Genomic DNA, 22,999 nt, shown 5'->3' with positions numbered 1-22,999 from the left:
AAAACAGTATGAGACACACTGTGTTCAGAACTAAGCTGTTCTCACACACACACACACAGAGAAAGAGAGAGAGAGAGAGGCATAAATATTATTCCCAGCCAAGGCCATCATGTCAAGATGGCGTAGCAGTGCGGTCGTGTTTTTTTTCTGTGTCCTTGTGTAAATAGCAAGTTTTTTGTCTATTTTGTATAGATTTCTCAATTTTACTTTTCATTCCTTAACTAAATATACTTTCCTGCAACCCGCCTCACCCACGTGGAAAGGATTCTATTATTTCTTTATAACTTTTATCAAGAACCTTAAGCTGAAACTAGTCTAGCTGCCACCGAATGGCTACTTGCTATTAGCCACCGTCAGCGTCTTCACCATTGTCCGTGGCACTACCCACCAGCCAGCTCTAGCTCTAGCCTGGACAATTTGTCGGCCAGTCTGCACAGCTTGCTATCGACCCAGAGCATATCGGATTTTCTGCCAGAATCACTGGACCCTAGCGCCGGATCATCGCAACCAGCTAGCTGCAACCAAATGGCTGTTGTCGTTGGCTAATTACCATTGCCCCTTAGCAAGCACCAGTTAGCCTTGAGCTAGCCTCGAGCCAGGCCCATCTCCCGGCTATCTACCTCTCTGTCAACCGGACGGGACCTCCTAGTGTTGACACGGAGCCCCACCGATCCAACACGACTGGTTTGCCGACAAAATCGTCTGATGTGGTTTCAACAGGCTTCCCGTTACTACGTCGACCACGAAGATCCATCTGCTAGCCCCGGCCCACTAGCACACGCAAGCCGGGCCTCTTGCTCGCCAGTGCTGTAGCAGCCCCCGAACTACCTCCGAACTCTCCTATTGCTGTTCACTGGACCTTATGATAACTCAGCTATACAGCTGATGCCTGCTGGACTGTTCCTTTATACGGTACCGCATCCTGTTTATGTTTAGCCTCAGCCCAAACTTTGTCGCTGTTACAAGCGGTTGTCTTAGCTCTTTCGAATAACACCTGTGATTGCTTTATGCCTCTCTCCCATGTCAATATGCCTTGCTTATTGCTGTTTCAGTTATTTCTTATTGTACTATTTCACTGTAGAGCCCCCAGCCCAGCTCAACCTGCCTTAGACAGCTCCTTTGTCCCACCCCCCCCCATACATGCGGAGACCGACTCAATCGGTGCCTCCAGTGATGCTCTCTTTCATCGTTACCCAACGCTTAGGTTTACCTCCACTATACTCATATCCTTCCATATCCTTGTCTGTACATAATGCCCTGAATCTATTCTACAACGCCCGGAAATCTGCCCCCTTTATTCTCTGTACCCAACGCACTACAAGACCAGTTCTTAAAGCCTTTAGCCGTATCCTTATTCTACTCCTCCTCTGTTCCTCTGGTGATGTAGAGGTTAACCCAGGCCCTGTAGCCCCCAGTATCACTCCTACTCCCCAGGCATTATCATTTGTTGACTTCTGTAACCGTAAAAGCCTTGTTTTTTTGCACGTTAACATCCGAAGCCTCCTCCCTAAGTTTTAGTTATTCACTGCGTTAGCACATTCCGCCAACCCTGACGTTCTAGCAGTGTCTGAATCCTGGCTTAGGAAGGTCACCAAAAAATTCAGACATTTCCATCCCCAACTACAACATTTTCCGTCTCGATAGAACTGCCAAAGGGGGTGGGGTTGCAATCTACTGTAGAGATAGCCTGCAGAGCTCTATTGTACTATCCAGGTCTGTGCCCAAACAGTTTGAGCGTCTACTTCTAAAAATCCACCATTCCAGAAATAAGTCTCTCACTGTTGCCGCTTTCTACATCCCCCCTTCAGCCCCCAGCTGTGCCCTGGACACCATATGTGAACTGATTGCCCCCCATCTATCCTCAGATTTCGTACTGCTTGGTGATCTAAACTGGGATATGCTTAACACCCCGGCCAACCTACAATCTAAACTAGATGCCCTCAATCTCACACAAATTATCAACTAATCTACCAGGTACAACCCAAAATCTGTAAACATGGGCACCCTCATAGATATCATGCTGACAAATTTACCCTCTAAATACACCTCCGCTGTCTTCAACCAGGATCTCAGCGATCACTGCCTTATTGCCTGCGTTCGTAATGGGTCCGCGGTCAAACGACCACCCCTCATCACTGTCAAACGCTCCCTAAAACACTTTAGCAAGCAGGCCTTTCTAATTGACCTGTCCCGGGTATCCTGGATGGATATTGACCTCATTCCGTCAGTAGAGGATGCCTGGTTGTTCTTTAAAAAGTGCTTTCCTCTCCATCTTAAATAAGCATGCCCCATTAAAGAAAATCAGAACTAAGAACAGATATAGCCCCTGGTTCTCCTCAGACTTGACTGCCCTTGACCAGCACAAAAACATCCTGTGGCGTACTGCATTAGCATCGAACAGCCCCCGCGACATGCAACTTTTCAGGGAAGTCAGGAACCAATATACACAATCAGTTAGGAAAGCAAAGGCTAGCTTTTTCAAACAGAAATGTGCATCCTGTAGCACTAACTCCAAAAAGTTTTGGGACACTAAAGTCCATGGAGAATAAGAGCACCTCCTCCCAACTGCCCACTGCACTGAGGCTAGGAAACACTGTCACCACCGATAAATCTACAATAATTGAGAATTTCAACAAGCATTTTGCTATGGCTGGCCATGCTTTCCACTTGGCTACCCCTACCCCGGCCACCAGCTCTGCACCCTCTGCTGCAACTTGCCCATGCCCCACCCCCCACTTCTCCTTTACACAAATTCAGACAGCTTATGTTCTGATAGAGCTGAAAAATCTGGACCCCTACAAATCAGCTGGGCTAGACAATATGGACCCTTTCTTTCTAAAATTAGCCGCCGAAATTGTCGCAACCCCTATTACTAGCCTGTTCAACCTCTCTTTCAAAACGTCTGAGATCCCCAGAGATTGGAAAGCTGCTGCGGTCATCCCCCTCTCCAAACTGTTACAGACCTATATCCATCCTGCCCTGCCTTTCGAAAGTTTTTGAAAACCCAGTTAACAAACAGATCACCGACCATTTCGAAACCCACCGTACCTTCTCCGCTATGCAATCCGGTTTCCGAGCTGGTCATGGGTGCACCTCAGCCACGCTCAAGGTCCTAAACGATATTATAACCGTGATCGATAATAGACAGTACTGTGCAGCCGTCTTCATCGACCTGGCCAAGGTTTTCGACTCTTGTCAACCACCGCTTTCTTATTGGCAGACTAAATAGCCTTGGTTTCTCAAATGACTGCCTCGTCTGGTTCACCAACTACTTCTCAGATAGAGTTCAAAGTGTCAAATCTGAGGGCCTGTTGTCTGGACCTCTGGCAGTCTATGGGGGTGCCACAGGGTTCAATTCTCGGGCCGACTCTATTCTCTGTGTATATCAATGATGTTGCTCTTGCTGCTAGTGACGCTCGGATCCACCTCTATGCGGACGACACCATTTTGTATACATCTGGCCCTTCATTGGACACTGTGTTAACAAACCTCCAAACGAGCTTCAACGCCATACAACACTCCTTCCGTAGCCTCCAACTGCTCTTAAACATTAGTAAAACTAAAATGCATGCTCTTCAACCGAATGCTGCTTGCACCCGCCCACCCGACTAGAATCACTACTCTCGGCGGGTCTGACCTAGAGTATGTGGACAACTACAAATACCTAGGTGTCTGGTTAGACTGTAAACTCTCCTTCCAGACTCACATTAAGCATCTCCAATCCAAAGTTAAATCCAGAATCGGCTTCCTATTTCGCAACAAAGCCTCCTTCACTCATGCTCCCAAACATGCCCTCGTAAAACTGACTATCCTACCGATCCTTGACTTCGGCGATGTCATTTACAAAATAGCCTCCAACACTCTACTCAGCAAAGTGGATGTAGTCTATCACAGTGCCATCTGTTTTGTCACCAAACCCCATATACTACCCACCATTGTGACCTGTACGCTCTTGTTGGCTGGCCCTCACTACATATTTGTTGCCAAACCCACTGGCTCCAGGTCATCTATAAATCACTGCTTGGCAAATCCCGGTCTTATCTTAGCTCACTGGTCACCATAGCAACACCCACCCTTAGTCTGCGCTCCAGCAGGTATATCTCACTGTTCATCCCTAAAGCCAACACCTCCTTTGGCCGCCATTCCTTCCAGTTCTCTGCTGCCAATGACTGGAACGAACTGCAAAAATATCTGAAGCTGGAGACACTTATCTCCCTCACTAACTTTAAGCGTCAGTTGTCAGAGCAGCTTACCGATCACTGCACCTATACACAGCCCATCTGTAATTAGCCCATCCAACTACCTCATCCCCATATTGTTATTTATTTTGCTAATTTGCACCCCAGTATCTCTATTTGCACATCTATCATTCCAGTGTTAATACGAAATTGTAACTATTTTGCACTATGGCCTATTTATTGCCTTACCTCAATAACTTTGCTACATTTGCACACTCTGTATATATATTTTCTGTTGTATTTTTGACTTTGTTTTGTTTTACCCCATATGTAACTGTGTTGTTGTTTTTAATCACACTGCTTTGCTTTATCTTGGCCATGTCGCAGTTGTAAATTAGAACTTGTTCTCAACTGACTTACCTGGTTAAATAAAGGTGAAATAAAAAAACAAAAATGACGAGTCTAAATTCTTGCCTTGTGGATTTGTTGCGTCATTTCTTTAATTCTACCTCTGCTGAGGGCTTCTGTTATTTCCAATCAAATCAAGACATTCTGTGGACTCTCTCCTTCAGTTCCACCTAGACGTGTTGTCCATCGATGGTCCTGTTCTCATGGTCTAAAGCAGGATACTGAGTACTAATGGTGGTAATCATTCACTTATTGGCTTTCTGAGCAAACAACAGGGGTCAGCAACAAGAAAGAGCAGGCAGCAGCTCACACACTGTGGGACACACACACACCATCCCCCCCCCCCCCCCCCCACTCTCTGGAACTTTGATATGCCCATACAGTTTATTATGTTCAACAACATATTGAAAAACGAGTGTCTAAAGAGTCACAACAAAAGCTAAGAGGCACGTTTCCTGTAGGGTTTCCTGTAGGGTTTATTAATGGCATTCGGGTCGTGTGTGCAGTCCAGAAGTATCCGTGTGCTTTGAATTTATGTGTGAAATAAATGTGTGAAACTGTGTGAGATAAATACGTGTGAAACTGTGAGATAAATACGTGTGAAACAAATACGTGTGAAACTGTGTGAAATAAATATGTGTGAAATAAATGTGTGTGAAACTGTGTGAAATCAATACGCTAGGCTAAAGGCTTCCATGCGACAACCTTTATGGATAATGTGCCATTATATTATTTTTTGCTAATCTGCTGCTGTGCATGTTGTGTATTTTGTGGAATTGCATTAGAGCAACATTGGGGGAAAATTTCCCGGGTCTTGTCATTTAATTTTTTCGGGAAATGTGAAAAGTGTTCCCAGGACAGTCCCGGGATCCTGGTTACCCATGTTAATGCCTTCTAGGTTTGGGCGGTATCCAGATGGTCATACCTTCATACCGACCTTGTGCCATACTGGGATATTTGGTAATACCGGCACTGAATCCAAAGGTTAGCAATGCTAACAAGTACATGTAAAATCCCAAAGAGAATGTTAACTAAATGCTAACGAGCGCATTGCGAAAAGATTGCTACTCACAGATTGCTGCACACACACACAAAACAAATATATTAGTTCTAAGATATCTAGCTGGCAAACATTTAGTTGTTAATTCCATCCTGTAACTAGATAACCTGGCGCGTGCTGCACAACAGTGGGTTACTCACAAGGCTCCGGTCTCTCGTTGTTGTGTGCTTGTAAACAAACACCACGACTGGGGACTACCGGTAAGCTTCATAATGAAAAATTGTGACAGGTGAAATTAAGAACAATCTCCTAACGTATTTTACAAGTTGACTGCAGGTATTTACTCAAAAAGTATTCACGTTTATAAAACAAACTTCAAAAAAGAAATAGTTTCAACAGTATTGACAGCATTGGAAAACCATCCAGTGGCCATTTCCAAATACCCCGGTATACTGCCCAAGCCTAAACCCTACTATGCATGTGTATATGTATGGTGTGAAGAGATGAGCAAGGTCCACAAATGATGAAGGGTGATCGAGAGACGTGGGCCGCAGTTTAGGTTTGTGTCAGCACACCAGAATGTGTAGAGTGGACAACACTATTCACACTGTGGCAGGAGGCCAGTCTGACTCAGTGCCATCAGCCTGTCACACACACACACACACACACACACACACACACACACACCTTCTCTGAGACGTTTCTTGAATATGGGCCAAGACCTATTTCCATTGTAGTCCTCACCTAGTTGTGCCCCCCATCACTTCCATTGATTGTTAGCTAGCGGTGGCTAAAAGTTAGCTGAAGTTTGTAATGGCTGTTTAAAGAAAACTGAACCATGGATTACAGTTTATCCTGGTCCATAATACTACTTTCAGGGTGAGGAACCATCTAACATCACGTTGTAAAATAGTGAACTAGTCCTTTCAGGAGATTCGAGAGACATTACTTTAATGTAAACTCACCCCACTCAGGGCAGGACAGCGTAAACAGAATTGTCTCATGGGGCCCAAAACTCCTACAGTAAAAATCTTAAATAGCAGAGTAATGTTTTTGAAACATCTGAAATGTATAGATATTTTCCTTATACGTGACTTGTTTTAATCGATATTAACTGAAATTGCAGTAACAGCCTGTTACATTCTGAAATTGTCGCAGTAGCTTAAAAACAAAAAGTTTAAAAAGAAAAAAAAAGTGCTTTGGCTGGCTGCACTGAGCCACGTAAAAACAGCTGATGTCAACTCGCGGTGAAATACCCACGTTTTCAGTCGCGGTTTGCTTCTACCATATTTAATGATTCGCATGATATTGATTAAAAATGATGCCTGGTATGTTCTAATGTTGTACGGTAGGCCTACTGGCCTTCATATTGGTATGAGAGGGGTAGCTAATCACTGATTTTGTTTTATAGGCTAACGTTACTTGATGAAGACGTTGTTCGCTGTAGTAACTGTGCTTTTGTCTCGAAGCGAAAAAGTAAATGAGTGTAACATAACGGACGAGAATATAAACTCATAAATAAATAAAGTATATAAACCCTTTCATTGTTTGCACACGTTTGTGAATTGTTGCGTTATTCAAGAGTGTAATATGGTTAAGATGAAAAGTTGCTTGCATAGTTGACTAGTTTGTTGTAAGCATGCTTAGCAACTGGCTAGTTACTGGGATATTTACGGTAGATTTTAAGCTGCAGTGCAAGAATGTCCGTTGCCAAGCCCCCGAACTCTCTCTCGGCACATGACAGTCCGTTGCTAATGTAAATTCAAAAGTTTGTGTACATATTATACATTTACATTTAAGTCATTTAGCAGACGCTCTTATCCAGAGTGACTTACAGTTAGTCAGTGCATACATTATTTTATTTTTCATACTGGCCCCCCGTGGGAATTGAACCCACAACCCTGGCGTTGCAAACGCCATGCTCTACCAACTGAGCTACATCCCTGCCGGATATTCCCTCCCCCACCCTGGACGACGCAGGGCCAATTATGCGCCACCCCATGGGTCTCCCGGTCGCGGCCAGCTACGACAGAGCCTGGATTCGAACCAGGATCTCTAGTGGCACAGCTAGCACTGCGATGCAGTGCCTTAGACCACTGCGCCACTCGGGAGATGTGTACATTATGTACATTTGAATCTCGTCACGGTGCCTCTGCTAGAACGCTTCAATTTGAATACGCCCTAAAATCAGTCTCTGAAGACTGGAGCGCAGCCAAAGACCTCATTAAACAATTATACAAGATAACAGCAGGAAGGAAGTCTAACTATCTCATTACCTCTGACCATAATACTGCTCTGACTGTTGGCTGATGAAGAATATCAATAAAATGGAGTAGTTATTTTTCGTAGTGTGCAATGCAAGTGGACTCTCTAAGCAGAATGATGTCATGCTGAATGAAGCTTGTTACGAGAGTTGTCCAGCCAGACAATGGGATAATCTCAATTGCATACTCCTCGTGTCCTCTCTCCTCCTCAAAAACCCATTGGATGAGAAAGCCAGAGGTCCCTCCCCTCTGACCTTCTCCTCCAATTGGTTTTGAGAAGGAAGCGAGGAGAGAGTATGAGAGGACGCGAGGAGTCTAAAGTGGCTTCATCTCTTCTCCATCTGACTTATTGGAAATCATGGTGACAGGTCTAAGCAATATGGTGGATGTATCCTGGAAGTTAATCATGTGACAGGTCTAAGCAATATGGTGGACATATCCTGGAAGTTAATCATGTGACAGGTCTAAGCAATATGGTGGATGTATCCTGGAAGTTAATCATGTGACAGGTCTAAGCAATATGGTGGACATATCCTGGAAGTTAATCATGTGACAGGTCTAAGCAATATGGTGGACGTATCCTGGAAGTTAATCATGTGACAGGTCTAAGCAATATGGTGGACGTATCCTGGAAGTTAATCTTGTGACAGGTCTAAGCAATATGGTGGACATATCCTGGAAGTTAATCATGTGACAGGTCTAAGCAATATGGTGGACATATCCTGGAAGTTAAACATGTGACAGGTCTAAGAAATATGGTGGACGTATTAGTGCTTTTTGAGGTCGGTTCAGTTTTGGTTCGATTCTTAAAAAATAATCACGTTTTTTTACTTCGGTTTAGATCAGATTTTTTTTTTACATGAATGTATAATGAAATAATGATGTTAATGATTTGAGCTTTTTAATGGAAATTTCAAAGCCAAAAATAGTGAATATTCAAATTGCCAAAACATTGAAAATATTGCATTGTCTGTCAGGTCCACATTGGGTAGACATCAGTAGAAGAGTAAATCACTATGAAATAATAACATATTCAGTTGTCTATGTTACTTAGTTTTATTTGATGACTTTATTATTTTTCATTCCTTAAAGTTATCATCTCATCTCTGCTCAGGCTGTAGCAGCCAGACAGCCAGACAACATTATGTCTGTGCTCCCCATACTGCACTGTCTTTAGTCATCCTATTTAGCTAGACTAGCCTGCCTAAGTATGCTGCAGAGCTGTCTGACAAAATCATTTTACTACTTCTTCAAAGTAGATGAGGTATACTTTCACCAACTGTCTCTGTTTGGAATTCAAGTAATTGAACCGATGTCAGTCAATTAGTTGTATAATAAACTCCTCCCCCAATGTTGGTTAATCACTCAGCACTACTGGACTAACTTACCAATAAACAACAAACATGTGTTGGCTGACATGGCTAATTGCATTACATGCATCCACTCGCATTGGTTTGTTCTATAAAATGCTAAACAAAACTAAAGCATGGATTGCTGACTTAACTTGTCCATCGACTGCTTACAGGGTAAGGAATCCATTATAATTTGGGTGAACTACCCCTTTAAGCCTACTTTTGAGGTATGAAAACATCTGACCAACATTCCATTTGAGTGTAATGCCCCTTTAAATGCAGTAGTCTAACAAACTGGACAATCGGATTAATCTAAACTTCTTGTTATCTTGGCAGATAAACGTCTTGGCAGATAAACGTCTTGGCAGATAAACGTCTTGGCAGATAAACGTCTTGGCAGATAAACGTCTTGGCAGATAAGGAAAGAAAAAGGGCTGCATCAAGACGGCGTGGAGCTGGGGTGGATTTGTGGATGGGAGGGCTGATTGGGATTTGTACTTGTGGGAGGGGAAGGGGAAGGGGTTCATATGGTCAACAATTATATTTTTTCACTCTTGATGAAATAATGGGGGGTATGAAGGACTGGGGGGGTGGGGGGGAGCAGGGCAGTGGTGGGGGGGGTAATTATTATTTTGTTCTTGATGCTTCATTTGGTTAAAAATATATATTTTTTGCTCGATGAAGTACTGTTTGCTCATTACCGTAATGTGGTCTCATCTACCGTAACATGGACCTCATTACTGAAATGCATCAATGATCAAATATTCCTCTAATAATATTACAGAATTCCAAATATTTGAGCTATATTTGTGTACTTTCTTTATATGAATAATAGTTTAAAACATAAATAATGTTAAAAGTCCAGGTTATGAACATGCCACATGTTTTGGTAATGAGATAACTCTTTATGATAAAAAAAAAATTATTCATGGTCTTGGAAAATGAAAAAAAAAAAAACGAACATTACATCTGAACAGTTAAGATGATTAATATCTACAATAATTTGAGATGGTATTTTATCCATTCCAAAAGAAAAAAAGGTTTGTCTTTTAAAAATGTACCAAGAGTAATACCCCCCCTCTCCACCCACACAGGAAACCATAACATGGACATGGCCCAACGGTTTTCCAAGAAACACAGACCATAACAAGCAGTCATACACTCCTGGAATGTGCTAGAAAACCTTGGAATTCTGCCCATCAGCTCCGGGAAAGAGAGCGGGTGATATTCGAGAAATTATTTAATGTTAAATACTTATTAGGTAGTAAAGATGTAGTATACAATACAATAAAAAAAAGACATATAAGGCTGAAGTTCCCTGACCATGTCACCTGACCGCGTAACCTGACCAGGAAAACCTCAAACAGTCAACACATCCCAAGATAGCTATGGGGTGCCGTGCAAGTTGATGCAACATTGATCTCTAGGAGGCTATACACTGAGTGTACAAAGCATTAGGAACACCTGCTCTTTCCATGACAGACTGACCAGGTGAATCCAGGTGAAAGCTATGATCCCTTATTGATGTCACCTGTTAAATCCACTTCAAATCAGTGTAGATGAAGGGGAGGAGACTGGGTAAAGAAGGATATTTAAGTATTGAGACAATTGAGACATGGATTGTGTATGTGTGCCATTCAGAGGTTGAATGGGCAAGACAATATATTTAAGTGCCTTTGAACGGGGTATGGTCGTAGGTACCAGGCGCACCCGTTTGTGTCAAGAACTGCAACGCTGCTGGGTTTTTCATGCTCAACAGTTTCCTGTGTGTCTCAAGAATGGGCCACCACCCAAAGGACATCCAGCCAACTTGACACAACTGTGGGAAACATTGGAGTCAACATGGGCCAGCATCCCTGTGGAACGCTTGACACCTTGTAGAGTCCATGCCCCGACGAATTGAGGCTGTTTTGAGGGCAAAAGGGGGGGGGTTCAACTCAATAATTGGAAGATGTTAATGTGTTGAACACTCAGTGCATGTGTTCTAGGGAACAGGGCACTAGAGCCCTTGTCAAACGTAGTGCACTATTTAGGGAATAGGACACCATTTGGGACAAAGCCTGGGATACACACAATGCATCTATCACACTTCAGAAATAGCTGACACTGTCTCCGCTCCAAAAGTGTGGGTGGCCTGATCTGCCAAATGTGTGTGTGTGTGTGTGCCATGGTTCGTGCAACTTCCATGCATGTCTGGCCATTTTCAAGGGTGTGTGGACTGAGTTCTCCACTTGCTCATGTGTTTGTCTTTTCCCAGCACTTAGTGCACTCCCTCCCAAACACACTCCCTCCCTCCCAAAGCCCAATATCATGCTGCTTCAACCCAGCCCCAGAGGCAGTGAGTTATCCTGCTGGCTAAACCAGCCCCAGAGGCAGTGAGTTATCCTGCTGGCTAAACCAGCCCCAGAGGCAGTGAGTTATCCTGCTGGCTAAACCAGCCCCAGAAGCAGTCAGGCAGTGAGTTATCCTGCTGGCTAAACCAGCCCCAGAGGCAGTGAGTTATCCTGCTGGCTAAACCAGCCCCAGAGGCAGTGAGTTATCCTGCTGGCTAAACCAGCCCCAGAGGCAGTGAGTTATCCTGCTGGCTAAACCAGCCCCAGAGGCAGTGAGTTATCCTGCTGGCTAAACCAGCCCCAGAGGCAGTCAGGCAGTGAGTTATCCTGCTGGCTAAACCAGCCCCAGAGGATGTCAGGCAGTGAGTTATCCTGCTGGCTAAACCAGCCCCAGAGGCAGTCAGGCACTGAGTTATCCTGCTGGCTAAACCAGCCCCAGAGGCAGTCAGGCAGTGAGTTATCCTGCTGGCTAAACCAGCCCCAGAGGCAGTGAGTTATCCTGCTGGCTAAACCAGCCCCAGAGGCAGTGAGTTATCCTGCTGGCTAAACCAGCCCCAGAGGCAGTGAGTTATCCTGCTGGCTAAACCAGCCCCAGAGGCAGTCAGGCAGTGAGTTATCCTGCTGGCTAAACCAGCCCCAGAGGATGTCAGGCAGTGAGTTATCCTGCTGGCTAAACCAGCCCCAGAGGCAGTCAGGCAGTGAGTTATCCTGCTGGCTAAACCAGCCCCAGAGGCAGTGAGTTATCCTGCTGGCTAAACCAGCCCCAGAGGCAGTGAGTTATCCTGCTGGCTAAACCAGCCCCAGAGGCAGTGAGTTATCCTGCTGGCTAAACCAGCCCCAGAGGCAGTCAGGTAGAGTGAGTTATCCTGCTGGCTAAACCAGCCCCAGAGGCAGTCAGGCAGTGAGTTATCCTGCTGGCTAAACCAGCCCCAGAGGCAGTGAGTTATCCTGCTGGCTAAACCAGCCCCAGAGGCAGTCAGGCAGTGAGTTATCCTGCTGGCTAAACCAGCCCCAGAGGCAGTCAGGCAGTGAGTTATCCTGCTGGCTAAACCAGCCCCAGAGGCAGTGAGTTATCCTGCTGGCTAAACCAGCCCCAGAGGCAGTGAGTTATCCTGCTGGCTAAACCAGCCCCAGAGGCAGTGAGTTATCCTGCTGGCTAAACCAGCCCCAGAGGCAGTGAGTTATCCTGCTGGCTAAACCAGCCCCAGAGGCAGTGAGTTATCCTGCTGGCTAAACCAGCCCCAGAGGCAGTGAGTTATCCTGCTGGCTAAACCAGCCCCAGAGGCAGTCAGGCAGTGAGTTATCCTGCTGGCTAAACCAGCCCCAGAGGATGTTAGGCAGTGAGTTATCCTGCTGGCTAAACCAGCCCCAGAGGATGTCAGGCAGTGAGTTATCCTGCTGGCTAAACCAGCCCCAGAGGCAGTCAGGCAGTGAGTTATCCTGCTGGCTAAACCAGCCCCAGAGGCAGTCAGGCAGTGAGTTATCCTGCTGGCTAAACCAGCCCCAGAGGCAGTGAGTTATCCTGCTGGCTAAACCAGCCCCAGAGGCAGTGAGTTATCCTGCTGGCTAAACCAGCCCCAGAGGCAGTGAGTTATCCTGCTGGCTAAACCAGCCCCAGAGGCAGTCAGGTAGAGTGAGTTATCCTGCTGGCTAAACCAGCCCCAGAGGCAGTCAGGCAGTGAGTTATCCTGCTGGCTAAACCAGCCCCAGAGGCAGTGAGTTATCCTGCTGGCTAAACCAGCCCCAGAGGCAGTCAGGCAGTGAGTTATCCTGCTGGCTAAACCAGCCCCAGAGGCAGTGAGTTATCCTGCTGGCTAAACCAGCCCCAGAGGATGTCAGGCAGTGAGTTATCCTGCTGGCTAAACCAGCCCCAGAGGCAGTGAGTTATCCTGCTGGCTAAACCAGCCCCAGAGGATGTCAGGCAGTGAGTTATCCTGCTGGCTAAACCAGCCCCAGAGGCAGTGAGTTATCCTGCTGGCTAAACCAGCCCCAGAGGATGTCAGGCAGTGAGTTATCCTGCTGGCTAAACCAGCCCCAGAGGCAGTGAGTTATCCTGCTGGCTAAACCAGCCCCAGAGGATGTCAGGCAGTGAGTTATCCTGCTGGCTAAACCAGCCCCAGAGGCAGTGAGTTATCCTGCTGGCTAAACCAGCCCCAGAGGATGTCAGGCAGTGAGTTATCCTGCTGGCTAAACCAGCCCCAGAGGATGTCAGGCAGTGAGTTATCCTGCTGGCTAAACCAGCCCCAGAGGATGTCAGGCAGTGAGTTATCCTGCTGGCTAAACCAGCCCCAGAGGCAGTCAGGCAGTGAGTTATCCTGCTGGCTAAACCAGCCCCAGAGGCAGTGAGTTATCCTGCTGGCTAAACCAGCCCCAGAGGCAGTGAGTTATCCTGCTGGCTAAACCAGCCCCAGAGGCAGTCAGGCAGTGAGTTATCCTGCTGGCTAAACCAGCCCCAGAGGCAGTGAGTTATCCTGCTGGCTAAACCAGCCCCAGAGGCAGTCAGGCAGTGAGTTATCCTGCTGGCTAAACCAGCCCCAGAGGCAGTGAGTTATCCTGCTGGCTAAACCAGCCCCAGAGGCAGTCAGGCAGTGAGTTATCCTGCTGGCTAAACCAGCCCCAGAGGATGTCAGGCAGTGAGTTATCCTGCTGGCTAAACCAGCCCCAGAGGCAGTCAGGCAGTGAGTTATCCTGCTGGCTAAACCAGCCCCAGAGGCAGTGAGTTATCCTGCTGGCTAAACCAGCCCCAGAGGATGTCAGGCAGTGAGTTATCCTGCTGGCTAAACCAGCCCCAGAGGCAGTGAGTTATCCTGCTGGCTAAACCAGCCCCAGAGGATGTCAGGCAGTGAGTTATCCTGCTGGCTAAACCAGCCCCAGAGGCAGTGAGTTATCCTGCTGGCTAAACCAGCCCCAGAGGCAGTGAGTTATCCAGCTGGCTAAACCAGCCCCAGAGGCAGTGAGTTATCCTGCTGGCTAAACCAGCCCCAGAGGCAGTCAGGCAGTGAGTTATCCTGCTGGCTAAACCAGCCCCAGAGGATGTCAGGCAGTGAGTTATCCTGCTGGCTAAACCAGCCCCAGAGGCAGTCAGGCAGTGAGTTATCCTGCTGGCTAAACCAGCCCCAGAGGCAGTCAGGCAGAGTGAGTGAGTAGAAAGCCAGTCAAACAGGACACTGAACAGCCACTGGCTAAAACCAGTTAGTAGAAGGACGGTCAAACAGGACACTGAACAGCCACTGGCTAAAACCAGTTAGTAGAAGGACGGTCAAACAGGACACTGAACAGCTACTGGCTAAAACCAGTTAGTAGAAGGACGGTCAAACAGGACACTGAACAGCCACTGGCTAAAACCAGTTAGTAGAAGGACGGTCAAACAGGACACTGAACAGCCACTGGCTAAAACCAGTTAGTAGAAGGACGGTCAAACAGGACACTGAACAGCCACTGGCTAAAACCAGTTAGTAGGAGGACGGTCAAACAGGACACTGAACAGCCACTGGCTAAAACCAGTTAGTAGAAGGACGGTCAAACAGAACACTGAACAGCCACTGGCTAAAACCAGTTAGTAGAAGGACGGTCAAACAGGACACTGAACAGCCACTGGCTAAAACCAGTTAGTAGAAGGACGGTCAAACAGGACACTGAACAGCCACTGGCTAAAACCAGTTAGTAGAAGGACGGTCAAACAGGACACTGAACAGCTACTGGCTAAAACCAGTTAGTAGAAGGACGGTCAAACAGGACACTGAACAGCTACTGGCTAAAACCAGTTAGTAGAAGGACGGTCAAACAGGACACTGAACAGCTACTGGCTAAAACCAGTTAGTAGAAGGACGGTCAAACAGGACACTGAACAGCTACTGGCTAAAACCAGTTAGTAGAAGGACGGTCAAACAGGACACTGAACAGCCACTGGCTAAAACCAGTTAGTAGAAAGCCGGTCAAACAGGACACTGAACAGCCACTGGCTAAAACCTGTCAGTAGAAGGTGGTGGGACTAATGCAAATCACCTTTCAAATTAACATTTACAAGACATGTTACTAAAGGTTACTCTCCCACAATCCCCATTCCCTCACACACTCTACTCTCTACCAGAACACACTGAAGCAGTATTTCCTACCATCATCTCTCTCGTCACAAGTGTCTGTTTCATGAATCTAGAGGAGACAGATAGCTCATATATTTCATCTCTAAATGAATCTAGAGACAGATAGATCATATATTTCATCTCTAAGAACTATAAGATGGTTGCCTCTAGTAGTACGGCTACATCCTGTTCCTACTTCCTGTGTGTGTATATAAAGAGGAACGGCGTGGGGCCATGATGATGATGATGATGGTGACCAGGCGTTTTAACGTTCCCTTTGTCTGTTGTAATGTAACTCACGGGGTCACACTGTTCCTCAACGTTCTTCATTAGGATACTCTGCCTGACCAGTTTGATCCAGCTAGTATCCATCACAATCTAGTGCAGTATCACCACATTCCTGTATGGATGGCAGTCAGATAGGAGCACATATTGGTGGTTAGGCCCTGTATGGATGGCAGTCAGATAAGAGCACATATTGGTGGTTAGGGCTTGGCGATATATTCAAATGTAATCAAAATTGTATTTGTCACGTGGCGAATACAACGGGTGTAGAATTTACCGTGAAATGCTTCCTTACGAGCCCTTCCCAGCAACGCAGCATTAAAATATTTTTTTTTTAAATAATAACACGAGGAATAAAATACACAATAATGAAGCTACATACGTACCATATATCGTGAATCCCAGTATACCGGTATGGATCTACAGATTTGTACAATACCCTCTATAAAAATATATTTTTATACAGTGCTAAATAACTGAAAAGTTCAACTAATTGGACTACTTAACTGTCAGTTTGGTCCCAGCTTGGTTGAGTAGAACAGCATCAGCATGGATAAAGCCCATTTAAAGCACTTCCAATTCATGTGTTCCTGTTCTAGGGTCATGCACTACTCATAAAACAAATGTAGAACTTATTCAGAAACATATTACACTGTAAAATACTGCCAAAAAAATAGAGAAATATAGTGATATGATATTTGGGCCATCATTGCCCAGCCCTACTGGTGGTGTTCATGTGGTTCTGTGTGGCGCTAGCAGACAAAGGTCAAGGGTTCAATCCCCTCAGTGATCACATACACATGATAAAAATGGATTCACTCACTACTGTCTTTTGAAGTATGTTTGGATTAAAAACGTCTGACCAAAGTACTACTGTTGTGTTTCACACAGGTACCTGCATAAGAGCAACTTCTGCTGGACAACATTTCAGACTCTACATCAGAAGTCTCTATAGAGGGTGTGTGTGTGTGTGTGTGTGTGTGTGTGTGTGTGTGTGTGTGTGTGTGTTGGTTCTTCCACTATAGAGTGTGTGTGTGTGTGTGTGTGTGTGTTGGTTCTTCCACTATAGAGAGTGTGTGTGTGTGTGTGTGTGTGTGTGTTGGTTCTTCCACTATAGAGAGTGTGCGTGTGTGTGTGTGTTGGTTCTTCCACTATAGAGAGTGTGCGTGTGTGTGTGTGTTGGTTCTTCCACTATAGAGTGTGTGTGTGTGTGTGTGTGTGTGTTGGTTCTTCCACTATAGAGTGTGTGTGTGTGTGTGTGTGTGTGTTGGTTCTTCCACTATAGAGAGTGTGCGTGTGTGTGTGTGTGTGTGTGTTGGTTCTTCCACTATAGAGAGTGTGCGTGTGTGTGTGTGTTGGTTCTTCCACTATAGAGTGTGTGTGTGTGTGTGTGTGTGTGTTGGTTCTTCCACTATAGAGTGTGTGTGTGTGTGTGTGTGTGTGTTGGTTCTTCCACTATAGAGAGTGTGCGTGTGTGTGTGTGTGTGTGTGTTGGTTCTTCCACTATAGAGTGTGTGTGTGTGTGTGTGTGTGTGTGTTGGTTCTTCCACTATAGAGGGTGTGGGTGTGTGTGTGTGTGTGTGTGTGTGTGTTGATTCTTCCACTATAGAGAGTGTGTGTGTGTGTGTGTGTGTGTTGGTTCTTCCACTATAGAGTGTGTGTGTGTGTGTGTGTGTGTGTTGGTTCTTCCACTATAGAGAGTGTGCGTGTGTGTGTGTGTGTGTGTGTGTGTGTGTGTGTTGGTTCTTCCACTATAGAGAGTGTGCGTGTGTGTGTGTGTGTTGGTTCTTCTATCCTGGTGGGGACCTAAAATCCCCCAAAGTCCCCACAAGGATAGTAAAACAAGGAAAATTCTCCCTCGTGGGGACATTTCCCACGTCCCCCTGAGGACAAAGGCTATTTTAAGCTTAGGGGTTAGGGTTAGGGTTTAGTGGTTAGGGTTAGAATTAGGGTAAGGGGTTAGCTTATGGTAAGGGTTGGGGAAAATAGGATTTTGAATGGAAATGTATTTGAGGTCCCCACGAGGACAGAAGAACATAACGCGTGTGTGTATGTGTGTGAACCCTGACAATATTTTCTCTGTAACGTGTTAATTGCCTTTGCGTCATCATGTTAAATTCCTGAATTTGAGTCAGTTGACCATGGAAGTGCAGCCAGCTGCCCTGCCCTATAAGGACCTGGTCTAGCTGCATGAGGACACAAGGGCTGTTGTAACTACCTGCCCCTTTCTACTCTCAGCCCGTCACTGACTAAATGAGTTCAACAAACTAAAAAGGATGAACTGAATATGAGTAACAGCAGTTCATTTTAAAAACACACCGTCAGCCCTAAACACACCAGACTAGTACATCCTTCCTACATGTATCTGGGTCTGCCTTTGTGACGGAGATAAGAACATGCTGTAAGCCCACTCCACAGCTAACTTGAAATGTTGCTAACGGAACTATCAAATGGGATCCTTTTCTATCGCATAACAGGTTAATAGGCTGTGAAGGAGGGCGGTCAGAGGACCACTGGTTTGAGCCCAGTAAGGGGATAGGGACAGTGGAGGAAGCGAAGCTGGCTCCTCCCTCGGTCTACCTCTTTCTGTATCAGATCAGTCTTCCTCTCTCTCCGTCTGTATCCTTCTACTTGTCTCTGTCTCCCTCTACCAGTATTTACCTCTTTCTGTATCAGATCAGTCTTCCTCTCTCTCCGTCTGTCTCCTTCTACTTGTCTCTGTCTCCCTCTACCAGTATACACACCTCCCTTCATACAGCACATTCACTCTAGTGGAGGTGTACACTCTCGGTTTGGAACTAGGTACATATGTGTCAAGTCTATTCCAACCGGGATACTCTGGCATTTCCAGTTGTAACGGTTGACTCAAAAGTTAAAAAAGGACCTTGGTGTTAAGAAATTTCACCAAAAGACAACCCTTGCAGGGTTTATTTAAAGTGAGTCTAGAATAGACAACTATATTAACTCAAAATGGGGCATTCCCCATTGAAACTTGTACAGAACATGAAAAACATGTGGCAATGGGTTGCACATTTTAGGAGCTGATATGTATAGAAATGTAACGTATATTTAGTATATAACTGTGTTTATACTAAAGAATATATATATCTCAGAGTTCTGCACTCACTGCACTTCAAAGACACTCATTAGCCTCATCATTTAATTATACTGAACTCTCCAAACTGTTGCTTATTCTGTGGGGTGCAGTATTCAGAAGATAGAAAACTACTGTATAGAACAGCTCAGGGCTACATTTTCTATCTGAGCGTTATGCACTCACTGCGCTCAACCAAATACACTCATTAGTCTACTACAGTAACGTCATTTCATTATACTGAACTCTCGAAACTACTGCTTATTCTGTGTGGGATGAAACATTCTGAAGATAGAAATGTAGCCTATAGAGCGGTATGTCTGGTCTCCCCATTTGCTTAGGTATAGAGCGGTTCTCATCTGTTCTGCTTGTTGATTTTATATCTGAACGTTCTGTATCCTACTCGCTGCCCTCTGAACTGTCCATCTGGTGAGTCAAGTTGGGTGAATGTGACAGTCGATAATCCACTTACTCCACTGCCGGTTTTCACACTATTTTAGAAGCATAGCCTACTTATTGTAGGGAAGGAATTCTACTACGGGTTTCATTATGCTCCTCCTCTTTATCACACTTACTAAAATAAACTTGCAATATGCCCATGAAGACGACTTCTGCGTAATGACTTCGGAAAATATTTGACCACATGACTGAATTCCCCTGATAGCAATTGCTTGCGTTACAACCACCACCACAAGCAAACTCCGTTACGGGGTATTTTCAAGAGAAATGGACGGAGGGAGCAAAGACGTGCGTCAAGCGATCATTAATACGTTTTACAAAAACGAAATATTCATACTGGATATTGGAGAATCTAGATTAGTAAACTCTCAATATCGCTGATAATCACATTAATAAACGTAAACAAACCATAAACAAAAGCATAGCTACCTTGTCTTTGAATCCTAAACCAAGGTTCGTTCTCTCATGGTAAAGTAAATTGTCTCCAAGTCGCCCAAAAAACACTCCTTACTTCTTCGTCTTCCGAAAACTGCAAACCTGTCGCGCGGGGAGATGGCGCATCTGACACCCGTGTTGTAAAGGTAGTGTTCAAACTTCCCGTAGACGTATCGTCCGATGATTAATAGGCTACAAGCCCGACGTTGATTACTTCGCTTTTTAGCGAAACTTTCACTAATACCTTGAGGACAAACAAGGGTTATTCCAATTTAGAGTTTAGATTCTGTCATCGCAGTTCCTTCTCCCTCCCCCTCGCACACTGGTGACACAGCTCTGATGATTGAAGGTTGGAAAATCAGACTCCTCCTAAAAAGGTATGACGTCGCCTTTGTTAGGCCTATTTACCGACCAAAATAGCGCCAATTCTAAAACCATCTCAGGAGTGAAAGAAAAGTGTTTTTTTTATTCAAAGGGCAGTAAAACAAAAATTAAGTGAGTTTTAGTAAAAATACCTTGATGTAACAATTTGTTATAGGGGTAACACAGGTTATTGTCATAAACTACATTTTACATACACCTTGATCATTGCGCAGTGTCATTCGATAAATCCAACCTGTGCACCACACAGAACGCACTATAACTGCCTCTGCAACGCAATACGCAGCGTTCCATTGGAAATGAATGTACTTCTGGTGTACCAAAACGCAATATCCCAGTCGGTGTGTTCGAAGCGTTGGTCTTCACACTCCATGCCCCGCGTCACAACAAAAAGAATCAAGCTATACATTAGCAACTTCTTCTGTGGTTTACTACTTGTTCCTCACCGCAAAGTAATGCACAAGTAGAAAAAATTCAACACACTGCAACCTAGTGAGTCGCAGCTGTGCAGATCGCATCCTAATGAAATTAATGGACTTCTGCCAGAACGCATACAGTTTGATTAGGTGTAACTATCTCTGCTGATCTATGTTGTTAAAACTTGATGACCTATGAATTGTGTGCTGGGCTATAGTGCAGAGAGTAAGTATAATATAATGATTTCTCTCGGTCTCTGAACAGGGACATGTTGAAATTCACAGAGCTGTGCTAAGCTGACTATCTCTGCCATGATAAGGTGGTGGTGGGGAAAAAGTGGTTCGTGACTGCTTCTCAAATGGCAGTGGACTCCCTATATAGTGCACTACTTTAACCAGGGCACATAGGGCGCTGGTCAAAAGTAGTGCACTATATAGGGAATAGGGTGCCATTTGAGACGTAGACCTAACCCGTTGGTGTAGGGCTGTATGAAAAGTAAGCAGGTGTTATTTTCAGTTAGACAACATCTCTGAAAAACCACACTGAATGGAAGTGGAGACATTCAAGGCCATATCTCTATTAGACAGTTTCTCTTCAAAGTAGTTGTTTGCCCTCTGAATGTGTCTATAAAAAATATAATGACTTTATTATCCCCATGGGGAAATGTTGGTTGTGGCTCTGTGCATACGTACATACATACATACACATCATCTGACATATACAAGGACATACAGACGATAAATACAGGTAGACAATGTGCAGTTTTGTGTGTGTGTGTGTGTTTTATTTGAGGACCTCTAGGTCTATTGTGCATCGGCAATAGCCTAATGATTTACAGTGATACTAAGCTCAATGACATGCTCATTGCTCATCCGTCATGCAAATGTCCTGATTAGTTCCGCGCCTCATTAACATCGAACAACAGTTTCAAGTCATTTTAAAAAGACAAAATGTAAATGTGTCTATTGTAATGGATTTTTTTTAATACTTCCTATAGACTGGTTTGCTGAGAACGTCACGGAAAAGGACACGCTACAATGGGGCAGAAGGCCTTGTGTTGTTGTGATTCTAGATGGCCAGATCGCTAGCAACAATGACAATAAACTGGCATGTGGGGAATCGTAAGTGGCTCGATTCAGCTGGTTCTATCTTGTCCTTAATACCATGTCTTGTTTTGAGGTGTTTTGACTTATGACTCAAATTTGCTAGCTAGCTAACCAACAACTGTAACAATGTATTTGAGCGACAACAAGTGCTCATTGTGCAACTTTATTTTCGTTTCAATAAACATTGGAGACTAAATATAGTTTTCATGTTGTCAACAGTCTAAGCCAACCCTGTCTGTTTTGCCCCAAAGTTTTGCACGCGGCGGTTTTGTTGCTAAACAACCAACCCGTCTATGTGTGCGTGTTTGTTTTGTGTTTTCACAGTAGGCCTACTCTAAGTACTCTTTACTGTGTGTATGTGAGTGAGTGTGTGTGTGTATGTGTGTGTGTGTGTGTGTGTGTGTGTGTGTGTGTGTGTGCGCGCGCATGCATGTCTGTGTTTGTGTGTTTTGAGGGAGTATCTCCTGAGGCAGATGGGTTTCTCCCTGAGGCAGATGGGTCTCTCTCGCTCATTCATCATCTAGTCCCAGAAGTCTTGAGGGGGTGTTCGTGTTAGCGGGCAGCTCCACAGCAGGGGGGGCATCCCCGCTCTGCTTCCCCAACCAGAGAGCATCTTGTGGGGGAAGAAGTCTGTGCTGAGGGCGTACCCCCTTCTGGGTCACTGAGCCACAGCTGCACAACACGAGGGCAACAACAGACCTTTCTTGGGAATTTTCATTCATGACTACTGTCTTTCATTTCAGAGACAGATCACTCTCCAAGGATTTCACGCTTTTCAATTTCAGTTGAGTTTTTAAGCACCGTATTTGCAAGATCTCCTATTCAATTTCAGTTGAGTTTTTAAGCACCATTTTTTCAAGATCTCCTATCCAAGGATTTCATGCTTTTCAATTTCAGTTGAGTTTTTAAGCACCGTATTTGCAAGATCTCCTATTCAATTTCAGTTGAGTTTTTAAGCACCATTTTTTCAAGATCTCCTATTCAATTTCAGTTGAGTTTTTAAGCACCATTTTTTTCAAGATCTCCTATTCAATTTCAATTGAGTTTTTAAGCACAGTTTTTTTCAAGATATCCTTTTCAATTTCTCAAGGCCTTCTATTTAAGCAATAAGGCCTGAGGAGGTGTTGTAAATGGCCAATATACCACGGCTAAGGGCTGTTCTTACGCACGACACAACACGGAGTACCTGGACACAGCCCTTAGCT

At 45.0% G+C, this 22,999-nt stretch overlaps 1 protein-coding gene across 1 annotated transcript in view; it reads right to left on the bottom strand.

Moving 5' to 3' along the window:
- The window catches only part of LOC311114434 (N-acetyllactosaminide beta-1,3-N-acetylglucosaminyltransferase 2-like), a 32,134-nt gene extending 11,922 nt beyond the window's left edge, over nt 1-20,212 (bottom strand). The window contains exon 1 of the mRNA XM_084189684.1: nt 19,885-20,212. The gene's annotated coding sequence lies outside the window, so the exon portion shown is untranslated. The remainder of the gene's footprint in view (nt 1-19,884) is intronic.
- Between the last annotated feature and the right edge of the window lie 2,787 nt (nt 20,213-22,999).

The sequence above is a fragment of the Coregonus lavaretus genome (genome assembly GCF_964263955.1).
Source record: "Coregonus lavaretus genome assembly, contig: HAP1_SCAFFOLD_411, whole genome shotgun sequence".
Classification (NCBI taxonomy): Eukaryota; Metazoa; Chordata; class Actinopteri; order Salmoniformes; family Salmonidae; genus Coregonus; species Coregonus lavaretus.
Note: the sequence above shows the minus strand (reverse complement) of the source record. Positions and strands in the feature narration are given on the sequence as shown.